The 24,205-nt window shown below is 39.5% G+C and overlaps 1 long non-coding RNA gene across 3 annotated transcripts in view; it reads left to right on the top strand.

Annotated features, from left to right (window-relative positions):
* The window catches only part of LOC134760523 (uncharacterized), a 45,698-nt gene that overhangs the window by 8,460 nt on the left and 13,033 nt on the right, over positions 1 to 24,205 (top strand). For all 3 annotated transcript variants that reach the window (XR_010138110.1, XR_010138111.1, XR_010138112.1), the window contains exon 2: positions 13,080 to 13,200. This is a non-coding gene — a long non-coding RNA (uncharacterized LOC134760523). The remainder of the gene's footprint in view (positions 1 to 13,079; positions 13,201 to 24,205) is intronic.

Raw genomic sequence — 24,205 nt, 5'->3', positions numbered from 1 at the left:
CTGACCTCTGAGAGAGCAGGTTCTTGGGTCTCCCTCCATCTTCACTTCACATTCCTCTCCACCAAGAGCTCTCCCCATCCACCCCTCCCTTCCCTTCAGGCCCCATGGTCCTCTGGGGATCTCCCTGAAGGCTACACCTGTTATTCATCTCTTAGTCCCTGGCTCCCTGCAGCCTGCAGGGGCCTGAGATGGACCAGGACAAGCTCATCTGCCCTGTCGCATCTTTCCCCAGCCACAGCAGTTGCCCTCATTCTAGATGGATATTCTCTGCCCTTCCTAGAGCTGACTGTGTCCAGTAGAGGGAGGGGTGGGCATTAGTATGGTATGCCAGCCTAGATGGATGGTCAGTGCCAGGCTCTGGGGCATAGGAAAGTCCTTGGTCATGACCAGGGATAGGTGATCACCAGGAATGCAGTTGGGCCTCCATGCCCGAATGCTAGGGAGACTCATAGCTGGATCCTGGCCATGGAGTGAGGGGACAGTGGCTGTTGGTTTATATTGAGGGGAAGATGGGGCTGACAGGACTAAGGCCCTGGGGCTGAAGGGCATAGGAGCTCTTGCTAAAATTTAGGAGGCTCTGTTTGAAGGAATCTAGTGTTGATAGAATTTCCAGAGCTGCTGCCTGGGCCAGGTAAGACCCACGGGACCCTTCTCTCCAGCTTAGGCTCCCAATGGGTGCCCACCCTGTTTCATCACCTTCTCCTAGCTAGAGGTCCCCTATGAGGCATGAAGGTGGTGGGGCAGAGGCCCCTGTCAAGGCCTTCATGTCTGCCTGGGGGCTGGACCACCTGGCTGGAGAAAGGAAGCCGAGGTAGCAGAAGGGCCTGCCTGAAGATCCTCTGAGCCTTCCTCCTCCTTTTCTACTCCTTGGCCCAGGTGGTTGTATAAATTACTATTCACCCCTATAAAAATTGTTTAACTCCATCACAAATATTTGGATAATGGGGGAAATCTCAATCTAATTACTGTTAGCATTTTGGTTTCTTTTCATTTATTCTCCTTCCTATGTGTGTGTCTTGGGGATTTCCCATAGGGGCATCACAGAGTACTGATGATTGTGCATTCTGCTTTTTCATTTACCATATTCACCTAGTCAGCCAGTGTCAGCTGCTGTACCAGGCACTAGGAACCAATAAAAAAGCGTGATTCCTACACTCAAGTAGCTTATTGTCCAGGACAGAATGGCCATCAAATCCAGTTAGGGTGTGGTATGCAGATATGATATCATATGGTTATGATATGATATCATATGGTTATGATATGATATGGTACATCTTCAAGGAGCTGTGTCAGGGACATGATGGAGAAGCCACTCTCCCAGGATCTTGTCAGCAAGAGGGAAATCCAGGAGTGCTTCCCAGAGGAGGAAGATGTTGACAGAGGTGAATTCTAAAGGTTTCTACAGTTCCTTCTCATGAAACCCTCTGGACCTGGTGCTTTTTTCAGTGGCAGATTTTTTTCTCATCAGTGGTAATTAAGTTTCTACTCATTGTCTAGTTCATTAGGGGCACTTTATATTTTATTAGGAAAGCATTCATTTTCTCCGAATGTGTAAAGTCTCCACTTTTAAAATTTATTATGAATTTTTTGTGGCCAAACAAATGATTTTTCTCAGATTTTCATAGATATAGAAAAAATGTATATTTTCTATTTAAGGGATATAAGGTCCCATATATACCAAATCAAGTTTTTGGTTATTCAAACTTTCACTTCTTTTGTATCCTTTGAGGGAGGAGGCTTTTACTCTAGTTCTAACAGAGATTTAGCCTTCCACTCAAATTTTCTCTATAAATCTCTTCTTTTACTAGTTTTTCCTTTTTATATTTACTGTGATGCTGTGGGGAGCATGCAGATTTTGAGTGTTCTCTGTAATTTTCTCTATAAATCTCACCTTTTACTAGATTTTGCTTTTTGTATTTACCGTGATGCTGTTGGGAGCATGCAGATTTTGAGTGTTCTCTCATTACAAATTGTGCCTGTCATTACATGGTGTCCCTCTTTATCCCATTTCAGTGCTTAACCTTAAATTCCACCCCTCTATTATTATTATGGCCACTCTTGATTTTACTTTAGCTTTTGTGCTTTCCTGGTATCTCTTGGCATTCTTTTATTTTCTACCATTATCATTGTTTAAGTGTTTTTCTTGTATATATACATCACTGGGTTTTTTTGTTGGTGATGGTGTTGATTGAGACAAGGTCTTGTTCTGTTGCCCTGGCTGGAGTGCAGTGGCACCATCACAGCTTACTTCAGCATTGGCCTTCTAGTTTGAGGTGATCCCCCCACCTCAGCCTCTACAGTAGCTGGGACTACAGGCATGCACCATTACATCCAGCTAATTTTTTGTATTTTTTTTTCTTTTGGAGAGATGGGGATCTCACCATATTGCCCAGTTATCACTGTATTTTTAAACCCAAGCTGACCTTTGTCTTTCAATGGGAATTCATCTGTTCACATTTCATTAAACAATCGATCTACTGTAGTTGATTTTATTTCTTTTGGCTTATTTTACATTTATTGGTTTACCTTGTGGGTTTTTTTCCTCTGGTTATTGATCACTCCAGTTATTAATTTCCTTTTTCTTCCCTTGTTACTCTTTCCATTTCATTATTGGCTTCTACCCCTTCTCTGGAGTTCCTAATCAAACACATATTCTTTAGCATGTGATTCCATGGGGATTTTTTTTCTCAGCACTGTCATCTGGAGCTCCAACCTGTTGGTCTATAGACTCAGGTCTTTCTTTCTGCTTCAGTAAATCTATGTGTTGTTTGATTTGATTGTCATTTTTGTTGTTGTTATTGTTGTTTATTTTCTCTCTTCCCCTTTCTCCTTTCTTCTCTCTCCCTTTTTCCTTTTTCTTTCCCTTCTCTTCTCTCTCTTCTCTTCGTTCTCTTCTCTTCTCTCTTCTCTCCCTCCCCTCTCCTCCCCTTTTCTCCCTTCTCTCATCTTCTTTTCTTTTCTTTCACAGGATCTCAGTCTGTCACCCACGCTGGAGTGCAGTAGTGCAATCATAGCTCATTGTAGCCTCAACCTCCCAGACTCAAGCATTTCTCTCAACTCAGCCTCCTCAGTAGCTGGGACTACAAGTGCATGCAACAACACTTGGCTAATTTTTGTATTTTTTGTAGAGACAGGGTCTCACTGTGTTACTCAGGTTGGTCTCAAACTCCTGGGGTCAAGCGATCCACCCACCTCAGCCTCCCAAAATGTTGGGATTACAGGCATGGGTCACCATGCCCAGCTCATTTAATCTTAGTTTTTATGTTAATCATTTAACCTTCATCATTCCTCAAATCTCTCTTTTAAAATACCTTATAAAGATGTACATCACTATAACTCTTATGTCTCTTCAACTTTTTTATATAAAGTGACAACTCCAAATACATCTTTCCATTTAATGTTATTTAATAAAAACCATTCTATTTTTATGCTAATATCTCCATTTGGCCATAAAACAATATATCTAGAAACAAAGTGTGAGCTTCAAAGAAACAATGATCTACTGTTTCTATGAACTTTTTAATATCCATAATCCCTTTGCTTCCCATCTACCTCAAACAAATTGAAGTTAATTATCAACTTGAAATTTCTAGAGCTTATGCAACTTCAATTCATTTCTTTCCCTTGATATATTCAACTCTACTGCCAAAATTACAACCTTGGTTAAATGCAACTGTCTGTGTCTAATCCTTGCCAGCACCCATGCAGCTGAACATGCCCAAAAGAACAATATAACAATGATTTTCAACATTTTATATCCAGGCCAGAACTCTCCCCTGAGTTTCAGATTTATATATTTAAATGCTTACTTAACATCTCCAATTAACTACTTAATGGAAATCCCAAAATTAATATATCCATAACTGTCAAATTCTTCACCTACATCATCTCTCATTTTACAAAAATTCCATTTTTTCCTAATGAATATTTACCGTGTTCATCATTTTGCTCAAATGTTTCCTCAAAGTGGTGCCTACCTTAATCGTATTACTAGAAGTTTTTCTAAGCACTTCATTTTTGTGCCCTGCTTTGTTTTCCTCCTTAGAACCACCTGATGCACTGTATATTTTACTAATACACAGTTTGTTTCTCTTACCTGCTAGAATATAAATTATATAAGACCAGCGATTTTTTACGTCATGTTTACTTTCCAATGCCGTACCAAGATCAGTACCTGACACTGAAACAAAGGTAGATTATTCAATTTTTTTAAATGTGTTCTGTGGATTACTAGAACTGCAAAACTCACTTCAATAAGTCTACGACAGTTAAAAAATACATTCATGACACCTTATCTTCTTGAGGAATTACAGCGATTACTAGTCTTTAAAAGTAAGAAGACATAAACTTCAGTTTCAAAACAGGACTCATCATCCCACAGTTAGAGTTGGACTTCTTTGTGTGTTCAGGGACTACAGAGAGGTCAGGGGTGTTGACCTCAGCCTCTTGGACAAGGGAAGCGGGCACCTTATGAGCTCAGGACCCCTGTCCCTAGCCTGGATGATGGCAGAGTCTGGCTCAGCCAGGTCCCTGGCAGAGCCAGCAGAAAGCCAGTGGCACCAGGTGAACAAGCCCAGCTCAGTGACTGCCTGGAGCAGGTGTGGGCAGCCAGACACAATGGATGTGGGCTTGGGAGCCTAGCCGCAGAGGATGAGCAGGACAGGGGCAGTCAGACAGCCCTTAGAAAGCCTCCGCCCCTGAGCTGCAGGAAGAGATCCCCTCATCCAGCTCCTCCCCAGGGGCCCACTCTGGATCAACAGGAAAATGTAGCCCCTGATGTGGTTGTGCATAACTGGACAGATGGGAGACACACAGCTGAAGGCCATGTTGATAACCGCCTGCTGGTATCCCAGTTTGACGTCCCAGTACCACATATTGCTGAAACGCCAGGTCACCACATCACCAACAGTCAAGTCGATGTGAACTGTTGATTGTTGACGAGTCCCAGGATCTTTTCTGCTCTTGAGCCTGACCATGAGGTAGTAGATGCCAAAGTCAGGCAAGGATTGCCAGGCCTGATGGAGGCACAGCTGGGCCTGGTCGGCAAGAGCCAGGCCACATTCTGGGGGCTTCCGGGATCCGTGGGATGAGCTGCTTGTCCTTGAACATTTGTGGAAGTGCAGGGTTGGGGGTGTGGAGGGAGTACCAAGACCACAGAGGCTGAGGCCCCTGACAACGGCACCACTGCCCTGGTGGTGGTTGCCGAACCCGGTGCCTGTCTGCTGGAAGGCCTGCATCTCGCTGGCGGCTGTTCTCTGCAAGGTGCAACCCCTCCTGGGGAGCCAGTGGCAGCCGCTGCAGCATGCACCCGGCTGCTCCTGCCCCGCAGGTGGGGGTCGCTTTCCTCGGGTGAGTTGGATGCAGAACTTGAAGCCACAGACGCTAACACCAGAAATGCCCTCACAGCCCTTGAGGTTGAGCTGTGGAGGGTGTGGGGTGGGTGTCCACTGGGGCGTGGCCTGGCTCTCATGGCAGGATTGCATGTCTTGCTTGAACAGCTCCCAGTGCTGGCCTCAGCCCTTCGAGGTCAGCTTCTGGGGCTGGGAGATCTGGGGACACTCCTTGACTTCTGTGACAGTGGCCAGGCTTCCAGCCCGTCTATGGGTACCTAGCCCTCCAGCTTCTCCTCCAGGCTGCTGAGGGCTGCGTCCAGGCCATCCAGCCGGGTATCCACAGCTGGCTTGCCCATCTCCCCTCTCTGAGACAGCCTGTTTCCATAGGACTGCAGGGATGAGACACCATCAACCCCTCCTAGATGCAGCCCACCCCTCCAGCAGCAGATCTCACTGAGCAGCTCGCACAGCGGGATCCAAGCCGCAGAAATCTTGGGGCTGAAAGCACGGCCAGAGGCGCCTGGCCCTGGCGTCCCGTTAAATGAGGCACGGCAGGTACCAGAGCCCGCTGTGCAGCAGCGATTCGTCCAACGGGCGTTGGGCTCTGGCGGGCGAGGGAGGGTCGGGCGGCGTCGGTCACCGGCTCGGCAGGTGGTCGCAGGCCTTGGTTGGCCACTGTCCCAGAAGTGAGCCAGCCTCCCCGGAAGAGCGCTGGAGCGAAGCTCCCCGCTAGGACCACCTTGGTCAGGTTGCACACCTCCTCGTCCGGTTCCTTCTAGTCTCAGGAGCTGGAGTGGGGCTGGAGGCAAGCGAGCCCCACCTGCGGGGCAGGAGCAGCTGAGTGCATGCTGCAGGGGCTGCCACTGGCTTCCCAGGAGGGGCTGAACACCGCAGGGAACAGCCGTCAGCGAGGTGCAGGCCACCCTTGGCCTTTCAGGAGACAGGCGCGGGACTCGGGCAACCACCCCCAGGGCCTTGGCGCCTCCGTCAGGGGCCTCAGCTTCTGTGGTCTTGGTGCTCAGGAACTGGAGTGAGGCCAGCTCAGGGACGCCTGGCACTGTGGAGGCTGTAGGTGGCGGCTGCGGTCCAGAAGCACTGACGAAAGCGCCTTGACAGATCAAGTCAAAATGTTACTGAGGGCCGGGCGCGGTGGCTCATGCCTGTAATCCCAGCACTTTGGGAGGCCGAGGCGGGCGGATCACGAGGTCAGGAGATCGAGACCATCCTGGCTAACACGGTGAAACCCCGTCTTCACTAAAAATACCAAAAAAATTAGCTGGGCGCCATGGCGGGCGCCTGTAGTCCCAGCTACTCAGGAGGCTGAGTCAGGAGGATGGCGTGAACCCGGGAGGCAGAGCTTGCAGTGAGCCGAGATTATGCCACTGAAGTCCGGCCTGGGCGAAAGAGCAAGACTCCGTCTCAAAAAAAAAAAAGGTGTTATTGAGAAGGCCAGTTCATTCTCTAGGATGCCAGTGGCAAACAAACATGAGGACGACCAGGGAGACGAGGATTTTGAGTGCTTACTTTATAAAGTGTCTATAATATCTGCAGCAGAAGAACTTAATGGCAAGTTGGTCAGAAGATAAGCCTGGAAATCTTAAATGTCCTATACTCATTTTTAATTATATTGTATGTTACATACTCTTTGGGGCAAGAATGTTGGAGATTATGTGAAGTGGAATAAGGGCTTTCCCTCTCTGTTTGCTTCTGACCACTTCTTTGTTACCATTATCACAATTGGTACAGTTAGCTGGGTGTTGTGCTAAACACATTAAAGACATGTTATTGAATACCCATTTTAACCATATGGGATAGGTTTTATTAACAGGGTGTGAATATGGTTCAAACAATTTACCCAGAGTATGTAATGGATTAGCCAATACTAGTCTGTTTTCCTCCCAAGCCCTCTTTATTATTATATATTCTTCCCATGAGAGACCAGAAGATGCCTAAAGAAAGGAATCGAGGGAGCAGAAGACGTTTGGTGAAGAGGAGATATTTGAATGGTACTTGAGTATAAGTTGCTACACGGTTGTGTGCTATGACATCTATCCACAAATAACCCAGTTTACCCCATAAAACCTTCAACCAACTTTCATATCTCAATTTTCCTTTGAAGTATTCCTCTGAGTGTTAAAGAGAAGTACGAAAATTTGCTTCACAGTAAACTGCAGAGATAAACAGAGATGGCTATGAAAATACTACAACTATTATTAAGGAAGATGGCTATTTGCCTTTTAGTATAAATTGAGTCAATGAGATGCATAAATATTATTTCCAATATCAGTGAATATTTGCCTAAGACATAATTTATTATTATTTCCATTTTTAATTTGTAGATACCATTGTACATATCATGTACAATATGATATTTTAAAGTATATATATTGTGGAATGATTCAATCTAGCTAATGAACATATGCATTGCCTTACATACCATTTTTGTGGTGAGAATACAACAATTTTAAATATTTGTCCAATTCACATTTGGAACATACAATTAAAATAAGTTTAAAATGCCTATAATTCACAGTGCAGTCATAAAAATTAAACCGATGAAACACACTAAAGTCATTTAAATGTATCCTAACTTATTGTTCTTGATCATATAGTAAAACATCATCAAAATATAGTCTCTATTGTTTTAGAATTTGATTTCTTAGATCTGGTCATAATTATGCTGTATAGATAAAACTCTGTGGTCTAAACGGATTTGAAGTCAGAAACTTGCACTGCCAAAACAACACTGTGTGTTATCAGCTCTGCCTCAATTTGCAAATCACATAAGCTTTCTGAACTCCATTTTATTCATTTGGGAAATGAGATCAATACACTAAATATTTCAGTTAATGCAAAGTAGAATACAAAAAGAACCACACTCTAGTTCCATTCCACGTGAGCACTTCATCTATTTCCCTCCAGAAATCACCTGTACACCATAGGAAAGTAAATTCATACCCATCTAGTTAACAGTGTGAGAATGTAAGTTTAAAGCATGTTTGACTAAGGAAACTTAATCATAATAAAATGGTTTAATTTCCCTGAGCATGAAATATTCTCCACAAGAAATGGCATGCTATGTTTAATTGGTTCTGGGAATGATTATCCGATATTAGTCACTTTCATATTGGTGTCCCCTAGAGTGGAAAATAAATAAGACAGTGATTGCACTTCTGCATGTCCATCTTCTGCCAAGACATTTTGCTGATGTGCAGTGTCTGCAACTTCCCATTTCTTAGCTAAGTTCAAGCTTTGTTAGTTTAGTGCTTAGGAAAGCCTCATGTTCTTACAGAAATTCTTTTGCTCTCATTACTTTTTGTGATGTTATGGACAATAATTTGCCTTGGGAGCATGACAATTGATTCCAACAGTTGCCAATGTGGGGGAGGAGAGTGTCAAAAGGTGGGCTTTTTCAATGTCAATTTTAACCCAGCAGCAATTTCTTCAGTTGCAAATAATTCTATTTTCTTTCTGGTCACTTAAGTTCTGTCAAATTAAATTGGTGTTCAAAACTCATAGCACAGTTTTGCTTTTCTATTACTACATCTGCAATTTGATTAGTGTGATATATTTTCATATATGAGTGAATATCAATTAAAGGCGATGAACATTTATAGGTAACTTTTTCAGCCATAGAGGTTAGTAATTTTAACGTGTAAACCATCTGAATTCATACTGCAACCATATTTTTGTAACATAAGAAAATGTAGATTAAATAAGTTTTACTAGTATTTTAAATGTAATAAAATTATTTTCGGCTGGCTGCAGTGGCTCACGCCTGTAATCCCAGCACTTTGAGATGCCAAGGTGGGTGGATCACCTGAGGTCACTAATTCAAAACCAGCCTGGCCAACATGGCAAAATGCTGTCTCTACTAAAAATACAAAATTAGCCATGCATGGTGGCGCATGCCTGTAATCCCAGCTACCCGGGAGGCTGAGGCAGGAGAATAGCTTGAACCCAGGAGGCAGAGGTTGCAGTGAGCTGAGATCGTGCCATTGCACTCCAGCCTGTTCAACAAGAATGAAACTCCTTTATGAAAGTATTTTGTTAAAATATTAAAATATAATTTAATGTATCATTAACACCATATGCCCATTAAAATGTTGTGTTAAATAACTATAATATTACTGAGAATAACTTATGTTTCAGACATTTCACTTACATCATTTAAATCAGACTTCCTAATAACCCACGTATAAACCTTGGTATGAAGTAACTGATCCTGAGAGATGTAAATTATCTTCCCAAATTCATGCATTTATTAAGTTTATCATCTGAGTTTTCTGACACTATATGTAACATTTTTTTCTCCATACCACGTTGGTTCCTTGCATTCCAAAGCTCTTGAAGAACACTGAAAGAAGTCAATGGCCTTCATCTGCATTTCAACCAACAATGCTACAATCACCCTTGTTCACAGTCCTGTCTTCATACAAAAAGAAATGTTTCCATTAGTTTCCAGCATCATCTCACATAGTTATCATTTTGGTTTAGAACACTAATCCACTCTCAGAATTTCTCAAAAATACATTAAGTTGCTAACAATAGTCAGCACATTGCACAATAGATCTCTTGAATTTTACTCCTTCTCTCTGACTATAGTTGTGTATCCTTTGACCAACATCTACCAAACTCCCTTCCCAACCACACTAGCTGCTGGCAAAAAAAACATTTTACTCTCTACTTCTTAACTTTTTGAGATTCCACATACAAATGAGACTATGTGATAATTGTCCTTCTGGCCTAGCTCATAATATTCTCCAGGTTCATCCACGTTTTCACAAATGACAGAATTTCCTTCTTTTCTGTGGCTGAATGTATTTCATTGTATGTATATGCCACATTTTCTCTATCCATTCCCCCGTCGACGGACACAAGTTGATTCCATATCATGACTACTGTGAATAATACTGCAATAAACATGGGAGTGCAGATATCTGTTCCATATACTGATTTTATATCCTTTGGATAGGTAGATACCCAGCAGTGGGATCACTGGATCATATAGTAGTTCAATTTTAAAATTTCTGGAGAACCATAATACTTAGCGGCCTAAAACTTAATATTTAATACATAGCGGCTGTACTAATTTATTAGGTTAGTGCAAAAGTAATTGAAGTTTTTGCCATTGAATGTAATGGCAAAACTGCAATTACTTTTACACGAAGTGAATATATTCCCACCAATAGTGTACAAGGGTTCCCTGGTCTCCACACCGTGATCAACACGTTTAATTCTTGTATTTTTGATAATAACCATTATAATAGGTGTGAGATGACAGCAGAGTGGAGCTGTAGTTTGCATTTCCATAATAATTGTGATGTTGAACATTTTTTGCATATGCCTACTTGGCCATTTGTATGTCTTCTTTTGAGAAATGTCTGCTCAGATCTTTTGCTTATATTTTAATCAGTTCATTTGCCTTCTTGCTATTGAGTTGTTTGAATTTCTTATATATTTTGGATGTTAATTACCACAAAATTCATAACCATATAAGGTAATACATACGCTAATTAGCTAGATTTAGTCACCTCACAACGTAAATATACCTCAAAATATCATGTTGTACAAAATAAATACATAAAATTTTATCCTTCAATTAAGAAATTAAAATAAAATGAAATTTTCAGCATGATAGACATTCAAATATATGAATCATGTCACCCCAACCTCTCTTTATCATTTTCAGTAGTTACGGGTGAAATCTGAGTCAGGGCTGATGTTCCTAGTTCCCTACTATTATATTCTTAATACACTGCAGTTTCTCAATCACCCTTATTAAAGCAGTTACCAAAATTTAAAAATTAATTTTGAATGTACTATGATCATCTCTGAAAATTATAATTTGAAGAAGTGCTGCTATGAATGGGATAAAATACTTCATTATTTTTTTCAGCATTCCACATTTTTGACTCATTGACTCAGCTAAACCACATAAATCTTCACTTTTTTCTATTTTATATATCATAATGCCTATCTTTCAGCTGTGAAAAATTATCAACTATGTTTGTTTATTAACTTTGGGAATATGAAATTTAGATTGTGATCTTCTAGAAATAAAATTTAGAAGCTTTTTTTCTAACCAAAGCATTCAGACTTGAGCAAATGACAAATGCAGAATATTTTATGTGTTGACAAATATATACATATAATATCAATGTTTTTGTGTTTCAAGTTTTTAAGCAATATTTGCTAGCTGATAAACTTATTTTTTATTTACTAATAAGAAATAATTTGGAGTGCAGAAATCAAGATACTGTCCTTGCATGACATTAAGATTAATAGATAAATGTTATCACACATACAGGCACATACAACACCACCAGAACTTTATCTAAATGATTGTTTTCCAACTTATGCAATTGTGGCTATTCATAAACATCTTGTTTATTATTGATCTTGTCTATAAACTATCTTTACTAATTAGGAAACTTTTTTTTTCTTTTCTTTTTTTTTTTTCAGAGAAAAGGTCTGGCTCTGCCACCCAAGCTGGAGGACAGTGGCACCAGCTCCACTCACTGTAACCTTTGCCTCCCAAGTTCAAGTGATTCTTGTCCCTCAGCCTCCCAAGTAGCTGGGACTACAGGCATGCACCAGCACACGTGGCTAATTTTTGTATTTTTAGTAGAGATAGGGTTTTGTTATATTACTCAGGCTGGTCTTGAACTCCTGGGCTCAAGTGATCAACTATTCCTGGTCTCCCAAAGTGCTGGGATTACAGGCATGAGCCACTGTGCCTGGCCTCTGTTTTCTTTATTGCTTTATTTATCTGGTTTTGAGTTGGGAGATGATATTAAACAAGAGTTATACTTTTCCAAAAATTGAAATAAAAATAATTTTAGGCTAGAGGAAAATGCAAACAATGGCAACATTAGGATCTATTAGCTTATTTGAATTTTGTAATGAATAAAGATTTGATATAATGGGAAATTTCGTATGCTCAATATGTAAGTACATTCTCAATTCTTGAAGGAAATAATAAAACAGTATCAACTTAGAAAGATATTAAAAAAATGCTAAGTTGTCACACAAAAAAAAGAAATTCAGAAAAAAGGAAATTCCAAAGCAGAAGTCCTGGTATGTTACTATTCCAGACAAATCTCATATGAGAAAGCACTCAAGATAATTGAAACATTAATTTAATAATTAATTAATAAAAATAATACAGTCCTGGATGTCTTTCCTTTTTTGTGCTTTCTTTAATTTCTTTCCAGCTATATATAAATGTGTCTTGGTAGAAATTTAAGTGCCTGGGAATGAATAGTACTGTCCCCCAGGATAATAAGTTATTAGCAAATTAATACCTTGCTTCTGTTAGTTGTCAACATGTTGCAAGTAAACATTGTTGATAGGCACTGTGGATCTACAAAGGGTAAGATATCATCCTTTCATAAAAGGATAGCTATTAAACCTGACTGTAGGTAAAGTTAAATTGCAACTAAACATATGTAGACATATACCAAGATTTTTAAAATTACACAATGTTTCTGACCAACAAAATATTAACTAGAGTCTAAACTGTTTGGCTAAGAATTTCATTGCTAGAGTACACTTACAAGTACTAAATGAATTTCCAAAAATCTAACATTTTGTTCTCAATAAAATAAAATGTGTTTAATAAATATGAAGCAAAAAATAAAATCCTAAACAAAAGCAAACACTGTTGATCAGTCAATTTAACATGGACTATTATTGCTATTATTTTTATTGACCAATAATTTATTTCCTGACTTTTCTTCCCAGATATGGACACTATTGATGGGAGCGGCTGGCCATCTGGAGTGGCAGTTGCCATCATGTCAGTAGCACTTGGGCCTCACGGGCAGTGTTTTCAGGAGCAGCAGCAGGAGCAGCAGTGGCGGTGGTAGGTCCCCGTTCCCTGTGTCCCAAGGCATCTGACTGAGCCGCCCCCTAATGGCTGGGCAGGACCCACTCCCAGGTGCAGACCCTCCATGGTGGCCTCAACTTCGCTTCCCACCACATCTGGGAGCCCATCAGCGCTGGCAGCCGGGTCTTGCAGGATTGGCCCCAGGAGCATCAGGTTCATTTGTGCGGCATTAGCCAGGGCCCCCATGCCACCTGCACCTCGCCCGTGCACTACTGCAGGGAAAACGCAGAGAGGAGTCACGGCCAGGGCTGCACACTCTATGGAGCCAGTGGGAGCTGGGGACAAGTGGGAGCCCAGCCCCTTCCAAATTGCCAGGGCAGTAACTCCCCAGGCGCAACTGCAGCTGCCCAAGGAGGGTCTGCGACCCAGGCAGTCCTGTGCTCTTGGGAGCCAGGAGAAGGCAGGAGCCCCACCCTCCCAGGTACAGCTGGAGCCTTTCAAGCCACGGCTGCAGACCCAGGCACTCTGCACTCTTGGTGCCTGGGAGGGCCCCCGTGACCCCACAGGCTCAGAAGTGCCTGCGCCCACTGTCTGGGTTCTCCTCGCTGTCAGCACCTGCTCCAATCTTTGAGCAAATTTGAGGTCGAGCACACTATATTGTGCCCAATATAAAATAGATATAAAAATACCTCTTACACTTAAATCCAGGCATTGTCATTTGAATGACTTAAGAATATGCAGCTAAGGTGCTTTTGAAAATACAAGCTAGTGATTATACTGAATTTGTAAATCACGTAGGATAGTGAGTCATTTTAGAATATTAATTATTTCAGTCCATAAACCTGGATGTCTTTCCTTTTCTGTGTTTTCTTTAATTTCTTTCATTGATGTTTGTAATTTTTGTTGTAGAAATCTTTTACTTCCTCGGTTAAGTTTATTTCTACAATAGCTACATTTTTGTAGCTATTGTAAAAGAAATAGCTTCCTGAATTTTTTTTCAGCTAGTTTACTAGCAACATATAGAAATGCTACTGTTTTTTGTATGTTGATTTTATATCCTGCAACTTTATTAAATTTATTAAATTCATTTATCACTCTAAGAAGTTTTTGGTAGAGTCTTTAGTTTTTTCTGTGTATGAAATCACATTGTCTGCAAACAGGGACAATTTGACTGTCTCCTTTCCAATTCAGACACCCTTTATTTCTTTCTCTAACTGAATTGCCCTGGCTAAGACTTTCAGTATGTGAAATATGAGTGGTGAAAGTGGGCCTCCTTTTCTTGCTCCAGTTTTCATTTTTCACCTTTTCCATATTCAGTATGATCTTAGCTGTGGGTTTGTCTTTATGCCCTTTTGTGTTGAAGCATATGTTTTCTATACTAAATTGTTGAGAGGCTTTTGTCATGTAAGAATGTTTAATTTTGCCAAATGCTTTCATTGTGTTTATTGATTTAATCGTATGGTTTTCAATATATATCCAAAGGAAAGAAAATCAATATATCAAAGGGTTACCTGCACCCCCATGTTTATTACAGCACTATTCACAATAGCCAAGATATAGAATCAACATAAGTGTCCATCAACAGATGAATGAATAAAGAAAATGTAACATACCTATATAATGGAATACTATTGAGTTATAATAAAGAACAAAATCCTGTCATTTGTGGCAACATGAATGCAACTGGAGGGCATTAGCTTAGGTGAAATAAGCCTGGCATAGAAAAATAAACACCACAGGCCAGGAGCGGGGACTCATGCCTGTAATCCCAGCACTTTGGGAGGCCAAGACAGGCGGATCACGAGGTCAGGAGATCGAGACCATCCTGGCTAACACAGTGAAACCCCGTCTCTACAACAAATACAAAAAAAAATTAGCCGGGCGAGGTGGCAGGCACCTGTAGTCCCAGCTACTCGGGAGGCTCAGGCAGGAGAATGGCTTGAACCCGGGAGGCGGAGCTTGCAGTGAGCCAAGATAGCGCCACTGCAGTCTGGCCTGGGAGAAAGAGCAAGACTCTGTCTCAAAAAAAAAAAAAAAAAGAGAGAAATAAACAGCACATAACTACATGTTCTCATGTATGGAAGCTTAGATAGCAGAGTATTGGTTACCATATACAGGAAAGAGAAAGGGGAGTATAAGAAAAATTTGGTTAACACATACAAAATTACAGCTGGAGAGAAGGAATAAGTTATAGTTCTCTACCGCACTGCAGGGTGACTGTAGTTAAAGGGAATTTATTGTGTGTTTTCAAATAACTAGAAGAAAAGATTTTTAATATTCTCCTGCAAAGAAATAATAAATGATTTAGGTAATGGATATTCTAATGACTCTGACTTGATCATTACACATTGCATAAATATATCAAAATATCACTCTGTAACCCATAAACCTGTACAATTATTACATGCCAATTAAAAATAATTTTAAAAGAGAAATAATGAAATAAAATTAAAAGTACAGAATTTAACTACTTTTTCTTCTATGAAACCCAAGTGTCAGCACCAAGAAGAGTGAATTTATTAGTTTTCTAAAATAAAAAAAATCAAAATGACCAAAAAAGAGCAATATCCAAGAAAAACAACTGTTAGTAAGAATACTTAGAAAACTTGGGCACTGTATCACCCTGTTCCTAGATACCAATTTATAGATGACCACTTAAATAGAAGTTTATTCCAGTTAATTCATTTATAATCCCAGAGTTCAAAATTACATTTTACCTACAATAAATGAGATAACACATTTAAATTGTATGGTACTCTGCCTAACACACGTTAATAACGCAACACATGTTAGCAATAAGCTTTTAGTATAGTTGTCATAGTACTAATTTCTCACATTGCAATTTCCTTCATTCAGAGACATGAATACAACTTTCCTCATGACTCCTTTTTCGTCAAGATAGCTCTTCAAATTATTCTATTTCTTTCATTCAGTATATTAGCTGTGTATACCGATACTACATTCTTTCTTTTTTTCTGAGATGGAATCTCATTCTGTCACCCAGGCTGGAGTGCAGTGGCATGATCTTGGTTCACTGCAACCTCCAACTCCCAGGTTCAAGCAATTCTCCTGCCTCAGCTCCCCAGGCAGCTAGGACTACAGGTGCACACCACCACGCCTCACTAATTTTTGTATTTTTAGTAGGGTCGGGGTTTCACCGTGTTGTCCAGGCTGGTCTCAAACTCCTGATCTCAGGTGATCGACCCACCTTGGCCTCCCAAAGTACTGGGATTACAGGCATAAGCCACTGCGCCCAGCCTGATATTGCATTCTTGGATTTTGAACACTGAATATCTTTTTGAAAGATTACACCTCTTTACCAATTTGTGCTTTGGAAATTATTTTCCCTCAAGTGTTCTAAGAGTGTAATGAAGAATGAGGGTCACGTTTTATCACTTTTTTCCTTAAAGATTTCAGACATGCTGAGGCCGAGCTTGGTGACTCACGCCTGTAATTCCAGCACTTTGGGAGGCCGAGGCGGGTAGATCACGAGATCAGGGGATCGAGACCATCCTAGCTAACACGGTGAAACCCCATCTCTACCAAAAACACAAAAAAAGTAGCCAGGTTTGGTGGCGGGCACCTGTAATCCAGCTACATGGGAGGCTGAGGCAGGAGAATGTCTGAACCCAGGAGGAAGAACTTGCAGTGAGCTGAGATCGTGCCACTGCACTCCAGCCTGGGTGACAGAGCATGACTCCGTCTCAAAAAAAAAAAAAAAAAAAAAAGATTTCAGACATGCTGAAACTGAATGAAGTATTATTTGCTACCAGATAGATTAGTTCTTTCTAGTTGTAGGAGTGAATACATCTTTAATGGTATATTTTGGGTTATTGCCTTATTTTTGATGCAGTATTCTGTAAATAATTTTTTAAACCTGGCAAAATTCAGTGAGCATAGATTCATCAACTTTGGTGTTATATTGTGTTTGCTTTTAAAAACTGCTTTTGAGGCCTGGCATGGTGGCTCTTGCCTGTAATCCCAGCACTTTGGGAGGCCAAGGTGGGTGGATTACCTGAGGTCAGGAGTTCGAGACTAGCCTGGCCAACATGGCAAAACCCCATTTCTACTAAAAACAAAATTAGCCAGGCATGTCGGTGCATGCTTGTAGTCCTAGCTACTCAGGAGGCTGAGGCAAGAGAATCGCCTGAATCAGGGAGGCAAAGGTTGCTGTGAGCCAAGATCACACCATTGCACTCCATCCTAGGTGATAAGAGCGAAACTCTGTCTCAAAAAAAAAAAAAACAAAAAAAAAAAACTGCTTTTGAATAGAGTTGTAAATACTTTTTTTAAGAAAAAAGAAATTATCAAGTGCATAAGTTTATAACACAAAATCAAATAAAATTCAAGGCACAAGTTAGTACTAAAAAAATTATGTTGAATATTCCCTAATACAACATGCTTTTTCCCTTCATGAACAGTTTGTGTTTTACTGAGAAGACACCTTATTTATGGCAGAAGTTAGACTACAGATGAATATGTACTTTAAACACTCTCAGTAGCTTTCTTAATTTTACATATGCTGCTTTATGCTTCTGTTTACTTTCATTTTTCCCATGTCCATATTCTAGTAAATTTGAATATTTTAATTCAAGTTCATTGAATTTAATATTTAATATTGCTTGTATAATTTAGTATTTGTAAGACTCAAAAAGGTTTATGAAAAAAGAAAAAGATCAACATGTTGCTAATCATTTAAAGATTATTTTAAAATCTTTGACTTTTATGTGTTAATGAATAAAATGTTAGTAGTTATTAGTATAAAATAATTTATGTCTTTTGGACTTAGCATCCAGCATTTCTTTTTAAATAAATAAATAATTATTCTCCTGCAATATATTATGTTTATCTGGGTTTTGAAAAATGATGTTTCCTAATATGAGAAAGCCATTTACATATTTAAATCTACAAAGGCAAATGAAATGGTACTAAATTATTTACATAATAACATTTAGATTGTGGCCCTTATAACATTCTTTGTATACTTCATACAGAGTTGGGGATATGCAATCCTAGAATATTTCTGAGAGCAAACCCTTCAGCTTGATGAACAAAACAAGACTTTTAAGTCAAATTAAACTTTTAAATTACCCAGGTTATGGGGCCTTTTAATTCAATGGAGATGGAGCATAATGAATTATTCCCTTTTCATTGGGTAATAAGATCTCATTCTTAACTTATAATACTCAAAATATCCTTTAATTTTTAATTTGTGATTAACCATATCATTATCCCTAGATATTTTAGCTTCTATCTTGAAGTCTATAATAATTTTGAAACAGGAGAAAGTATTTTTTATTACCATATGTGTTAAACATCATGGTTTTCAAATTTAACTGCAAATGTATCTTTTTCATTGCTTCCTGATGACGCCCTTCACCCTATCCATATTGTCACTACCAAGTGGTAATTACTTTTCAGGTTCGCATATTTGTTTTTTTGGAAAATCTTCTCTGTGCCTTATAAAGAATATGATTGTAGGCATTCAAATACCAGTGAAATACACATAATTAGCCTGTGGTCTAACTCATTTCTTTAAGAAACTACACTAATTTTACCCACATACTGATATTTTTATTGCCGCATTATTTCTGGAGAAAATAAATACTGCTAACATCATGTTGGTAAGAGAGTAAAAAAGTCTTTTCTCGAAAAGTGCTCATTGCAGTATTAACATATAGTGTCAATTTTTTTTATAAATTCCTCATACACATTTTATTCTTAGAGAAATAAAAATGCTAAAAGTGAAATGACTTTGTTTACTCTCCATATTATAAGCCACCCATCTTGGTAATGTAGGGTCTTTATAGTTAGGGTAAGTTGTGTCATACCGAGGTAACAAAACAAAAAGTATTTTGTCTCTTTTGGGCCTTTTCTTATTCAGTTATACTGTCAGTTTGGCTTTTTTTTGTAGATCAACTTATTGATCTCAGTATTCTGAAATAATATGTTTACTATCTTTTGATCAGCATTTAAAATATTAGATTTATTGTTACTCTTCTGCCTTTATTGGGCTGGAAGAATAATTGTTTCTCTCACTCCACAAAAGCCAAGTTGCAGAGAAAAACACATAGACATTGAATTGCAAAGCAAAGAAACTTGACTATTTTCTGCAATTTTAAAGTGTACATTGAATGAATTAAACCATCTTTTTATTTTCTTTTTTGCTCACTTGCAAATATTAACATCAAGCGTATTATTGTAATGTTATCTAGGTAAAAATCTCAACAAGTTTTCATAATTACCATTTTTAAATATATAAATAGGGGACCTAACTTTAATTTTTAATGTTCGAGGCCATGTCTGTTATTTCACTCTTTAAACACAGTTCGTAATGCAGACACTTAGTAAATACTCAAAAATTATGTGCTGAATAAAAAAGGTTAAATATGTAATATGTACAAAATCTACTGGAAAAAATGCACCAACAATTTTATTTGGTATACCAGTTTATTGTAGAAACTTTATTGCCTTTAAATAATAATATACTTTTCCAGTGTCTACAATGACTTGTAATATTTGTACACATATAAAATAATATTTCCAAAAATGTAATCCAGCAAGGAAATATACTTTCTAAATTCTAGATTTATAATTTAGGGGTTAAATTATAAAATCATTAAATAAAATACAAATGACATATAGTCAAAGATCCCCTTGGAAAAAAATTAAGTGGCCTCTAAAGTGATGTATTCATATATATAATTTTACAATCACCCTCAGTTTGCTGTTCCTCTGGCATTAGAACAGATTGTTGTTGTTTATTTGCTTTAACATCAAAGGTAAATGTTTTTGTTCCTTTAAGGACATATGTAAAAATAAATGCATATAGTTTACAATAGAATCATATTTAGTGATAAGCACATAGGACATGAGACCATCCGAAATAAATGCAGAACCAAATCTCTCATGCATATGCTCTCAACCACATATGTTTATTGATAAAATGCTAAGTGGAAAAACCTGAATTATGTAAATTTATCTTTCTCCTTTGCCTTTTTAAATATACACACAATCAATCAAACTCTTTGTGATTTAGTAATGAATAAGTAATACTCCATTGCATATGTAATGAAATGTGTGGCATAAAATCAATATTAGGTATAAAAAATCTACGACAATAAGGTTAGAAGGAATGTGCCATAGCAGCGATTATCTCATAGCCAAGAATATAGGTATTTTTAGTCTCTGATTCTTTTCATTGTCTACATTTTCTATGAATAACACAGATAACTTTTGTAACATTTTATTCTAAATCTTTTAACATGAAAGATACATTTAAAAATACTCATTCCATATACACGCTGATTTTTAAAGTATTTATTATGATTTCTCATGGAGTTTAGGAATATTCAAAATCTACTAAAAATTATCATGTTTTATGATAGCTCTCACTTGCTTTAAAAAAAAAACAGTCTTGACAATTTACAAGTATGCAATGGGCATCCACCTGGGGCCTAGATATCCTCTTGGGGACTGATGTCAACCTGGAGCCTGATGTCCACCTGGGACTGGCTATCCACCTGCTGCCAGATATCCACCTATGGCTGAATTTCCATTTGGGACCTGAAGTGTACCTCTGGCCAGGGTGTCCATCTGGGGCATGATGTCCACCGGACACCTAGGTATCAACTTGGGGCTTGATGTCTACCTGTCCTCAGACTGTGGCCCCTGGGGGTAGGGACCACGTGGACATTTTCAGTACCGTATGCTGGGCCCACCAGGGCACCTGGCACACAGGACTAATGCTAAGGGCAGAGTTGCTGAGTGAATAAATGGGAGGATGTCAAATGCCTCTTCTTGCTTCTGGCCACCTCATAATGTGGAGATCATTCATAAGAACAGGAACTGCGTGACCTCAGCATGACTCTCCCCTGGCTCCAGATGCATGAGAACAGCTCAGTGGGCACCAGGAACACAGAACACTGTCCTCCCACCCACCCCGTAGCGAGCATCAGCACTGCAGCCTCAGGCAGGAGCATCACAGAACAAAACAGGGACCTGCATTTAGGATTCCTCAAGTCAGTGGCTCTCTAGGGTCCCAGGAGGCAAAGGAGCAGGATCTGCAGGCTCCAAGGGCAGTAAGAAGGACCTCAGCAGTCTCTTTTGTCCCTTCTTTGCCTCCAGTTCCTGGGATGTGCAGTTCACTCTCGAGGCGTCCTCACCACAGCCAGGGCAGCAATTTCCCCCAACTTCCAAATGAGGTTTGATCGTGTTCCGGGACTTTTGACACAGGGTCCAGTGCCTGGGCACATTCTGTCCTATCACAAATCCTCATCCACCCGAACCACCAAGCCTCTCTCTGCTCTGAAGGACCCCCAGAGTGAATAGCTTTTTTCAAGTGTCTCAGCAAACACGGGGTCATTCATAAAAAACCAAGGTCAACAAGCACTATCAGAGCATGTGGAACCCTACGGTTTCATGCTCTAAGCACCTCACATTATATACAGGAGAAAACGGAGGCTTCATCTCCTGTAGCCCCTGTCTACACTAGGGCAGGTGGGATGGTCGTAATTCCAGGTGCCCACAGAGGTGGACTGCAGGACCCCAGTTCTGTCCTTTCAAGGCTGTGCTGGGCATGGCCCTGGCCCAGGCAGAACCCTGGGAAGCTTGCAGATTCTCCTGCCCATGCTCTAGGCCCTTGTCTGAGCCTTTCTCTAAACTCAGCACATTGAATAGGGCTTGCTGGCTACACGTAGGTCAAGAGTGTAACCCCCATATCTCTAATTCCTCACAGAGTTCTCACTATATTCTCCTACCCACCCTGTTCTCAGACCTCCAGACTCAGAGAATAGATAGGCTACTGCCTGGTAACTCTATCTGGATGTCTAAGAGCAAACCCTACATAGCAAATTGTGCCAACACTATATATCCACCACCCACAAACCCATGCCGATCATAATGCCCATATGGAAACTAAATACTTGGATTAGTCCCATATGCAGAAAAAGGCAAATTATAAACAAAAGATTGTTATTAGGTTGGTGTGAAAATTATTGCTGTTTTTGACATTACTTTTAATGGCAAAAACTGCAATAACTTTTACACCAACCTAATAGGAGTGTGTGAAATGAACAGGTCTAGTTTGTCGTGCTTTTCTATTTTCCATTTGCTCATATTTGTTGCTTTCTGTGTATCTTTGAGAGTTTGGAGGAATTTGTGAAAGGAACCAGGATAAACATTTTTTCTTGCTATTTGAAGGCCACATTTTTTATCTATGTTACATCTCTAGTAATAGCTTTTTCAAAATTCTGTTTCATCTGCATACCTTATGTTCTTAATTGGTATTGCTACTAATATCAAAAATTATTTTCTTATTTTAATATTTTGTCTTCTGTTATTTCTTAGTTTATGTTACTTAAATTTGTTATGATTTTTGTTTACTTGTATGCTTTTTCTAGGTTTTCAGATGGATGATTTAGTTGTTTTATTAGATTTTCAGTTTTTTCTTAAAAATGTACTTAAAGTTAGAAATATGCCTCCAATTTCTGTTTAAATGAATTCTCAAAAACTTACATATCTAAAGGTATTTATCATTATACTACATTGTTTTCATAATTCACCTATTGTTTTCTCTCTAAATTCAAGATTGCTTAATAATGGTCTTAGTGATTTCCAAATATCTGAAAATTTTAATTATTGCTGGCTTTGAGGAATACAATATGATATTGACGATTTAGAATACATTGATTACTCATTTGTTGTCTAATTCATGACCTACATTTGAAAACATGATGAAATACAAATGTACATTTGTATACTTTTAGATAAAGATATTGACCGTGTTATTTACATCCTTTTCAGCTTTTTTACTTTTGATTTTCAATATTATTGTGCTGGCTTACCAAAGAGCTAGTTAAAATTAATTTTCTACCTATTTCCCTATCCCACTTGTTTAAATTAAAATTTCAAAATTATACTTTTAATTATACTTATGTTACAGATTTTCATATTTTTTAATCAATGTTTCTTTACCACTGTTCCTTATAAAGTCGTTTTTGGTATCCTGTGATTGGCCCTTTAAGTGGTGATGAATAGAAATAATAAAGCAACTGAAGCAAGGTGATAAGAAAAAATGAGAAGACAGAAACAAATCAATGTGTCCATTTATGTAAATTTAACTGTGTAAGAGCAATAACAAAAAAAAAACCCAGAAAGTTATTTTTCAAAACTATTCATAGAAAGTGAGATTACACACAGAGAGAGAGAGACAGGCCCGAGGTAAAGACCAGGCTCCTCATAGAACTCTGGCCCCAGGTGGACACTGAACTCCAGGTGTACATTAGGCCCCCAGTTAATGCTTAGGCCCCAGGAAGGTAACCAGGCTTATGAAGGGTATATGGCTCCAGGTGGATACCCAGGATCCAGGTAGAAATCAGGGACAAGTGGGCACCAGGCCTCAGAGGGATACCTACGACCTTAGTGACCTCAGGCCCCAGTTGGACAGTAGGGCCACAGGTGAACTCCAGTCTTCAGGTGGACATCAGGTCCCAGGGGAAATACAGGTCTTAGGTCTACTCCTAAGACACAGGTGGACACAGGTCTTAGGTTTACCCCTAGGACCCAGGTGGACAACAGGCCCTGGGTGGCCACTGGCCCCAAGTATCCAGTTTCCTAAGAGCTAGGGTGGGCAGCCCCACTGGGCACTGTGGCCAGGCCTGCCATGTCTTCTTGTTCAGCTGTCACATTCTGGTGGGGTGGGCGGGAGGTGTCAAGAGACCACAATCTAAGTTCTTATTACCTGATTTTATTTCACCTCCACTGAGTGCTCACTCTCCTCTCACCTAACAGATTTACTCTCATCTGCAGGTGGTTTAAACGCAAAGGTTTACTGAAGATTTAAAGAGTGTTATCCAGTTGGGATGATTTAAACTAACAGTACACGTTGCATTTTAAGAAAATAATCAATCCCCAGAGGAGGTGTGGGTTATGGAGCCATGACAAATTTTCAACATTGCTTCCCTTACTTGTTGTTTCCAAATAAAAGATTTTTGATTCCCCACTGATGTTGGATGAGAACGCTGAGTGTGCAAGCAAAATA

This window comes from Pongo abelii, chromosome 19 (genome assembly GCF_028885655.2).
Source record: "Pongo abelii isolate AG06213 chromosome 19, NHGRI_mPonAbe1-v2.0_pri, whole genome shotgun sequence".
Taxonomy (NCBI): domain Eukaryota; kingdom Metazoa; phylum Chordata; class Mammalia; order Primates; family Hominidae; genus Pongo; species Pongo abelii.
This window is presented reverse-complemented; position numbering and strand designations above follow the sequence as displayed.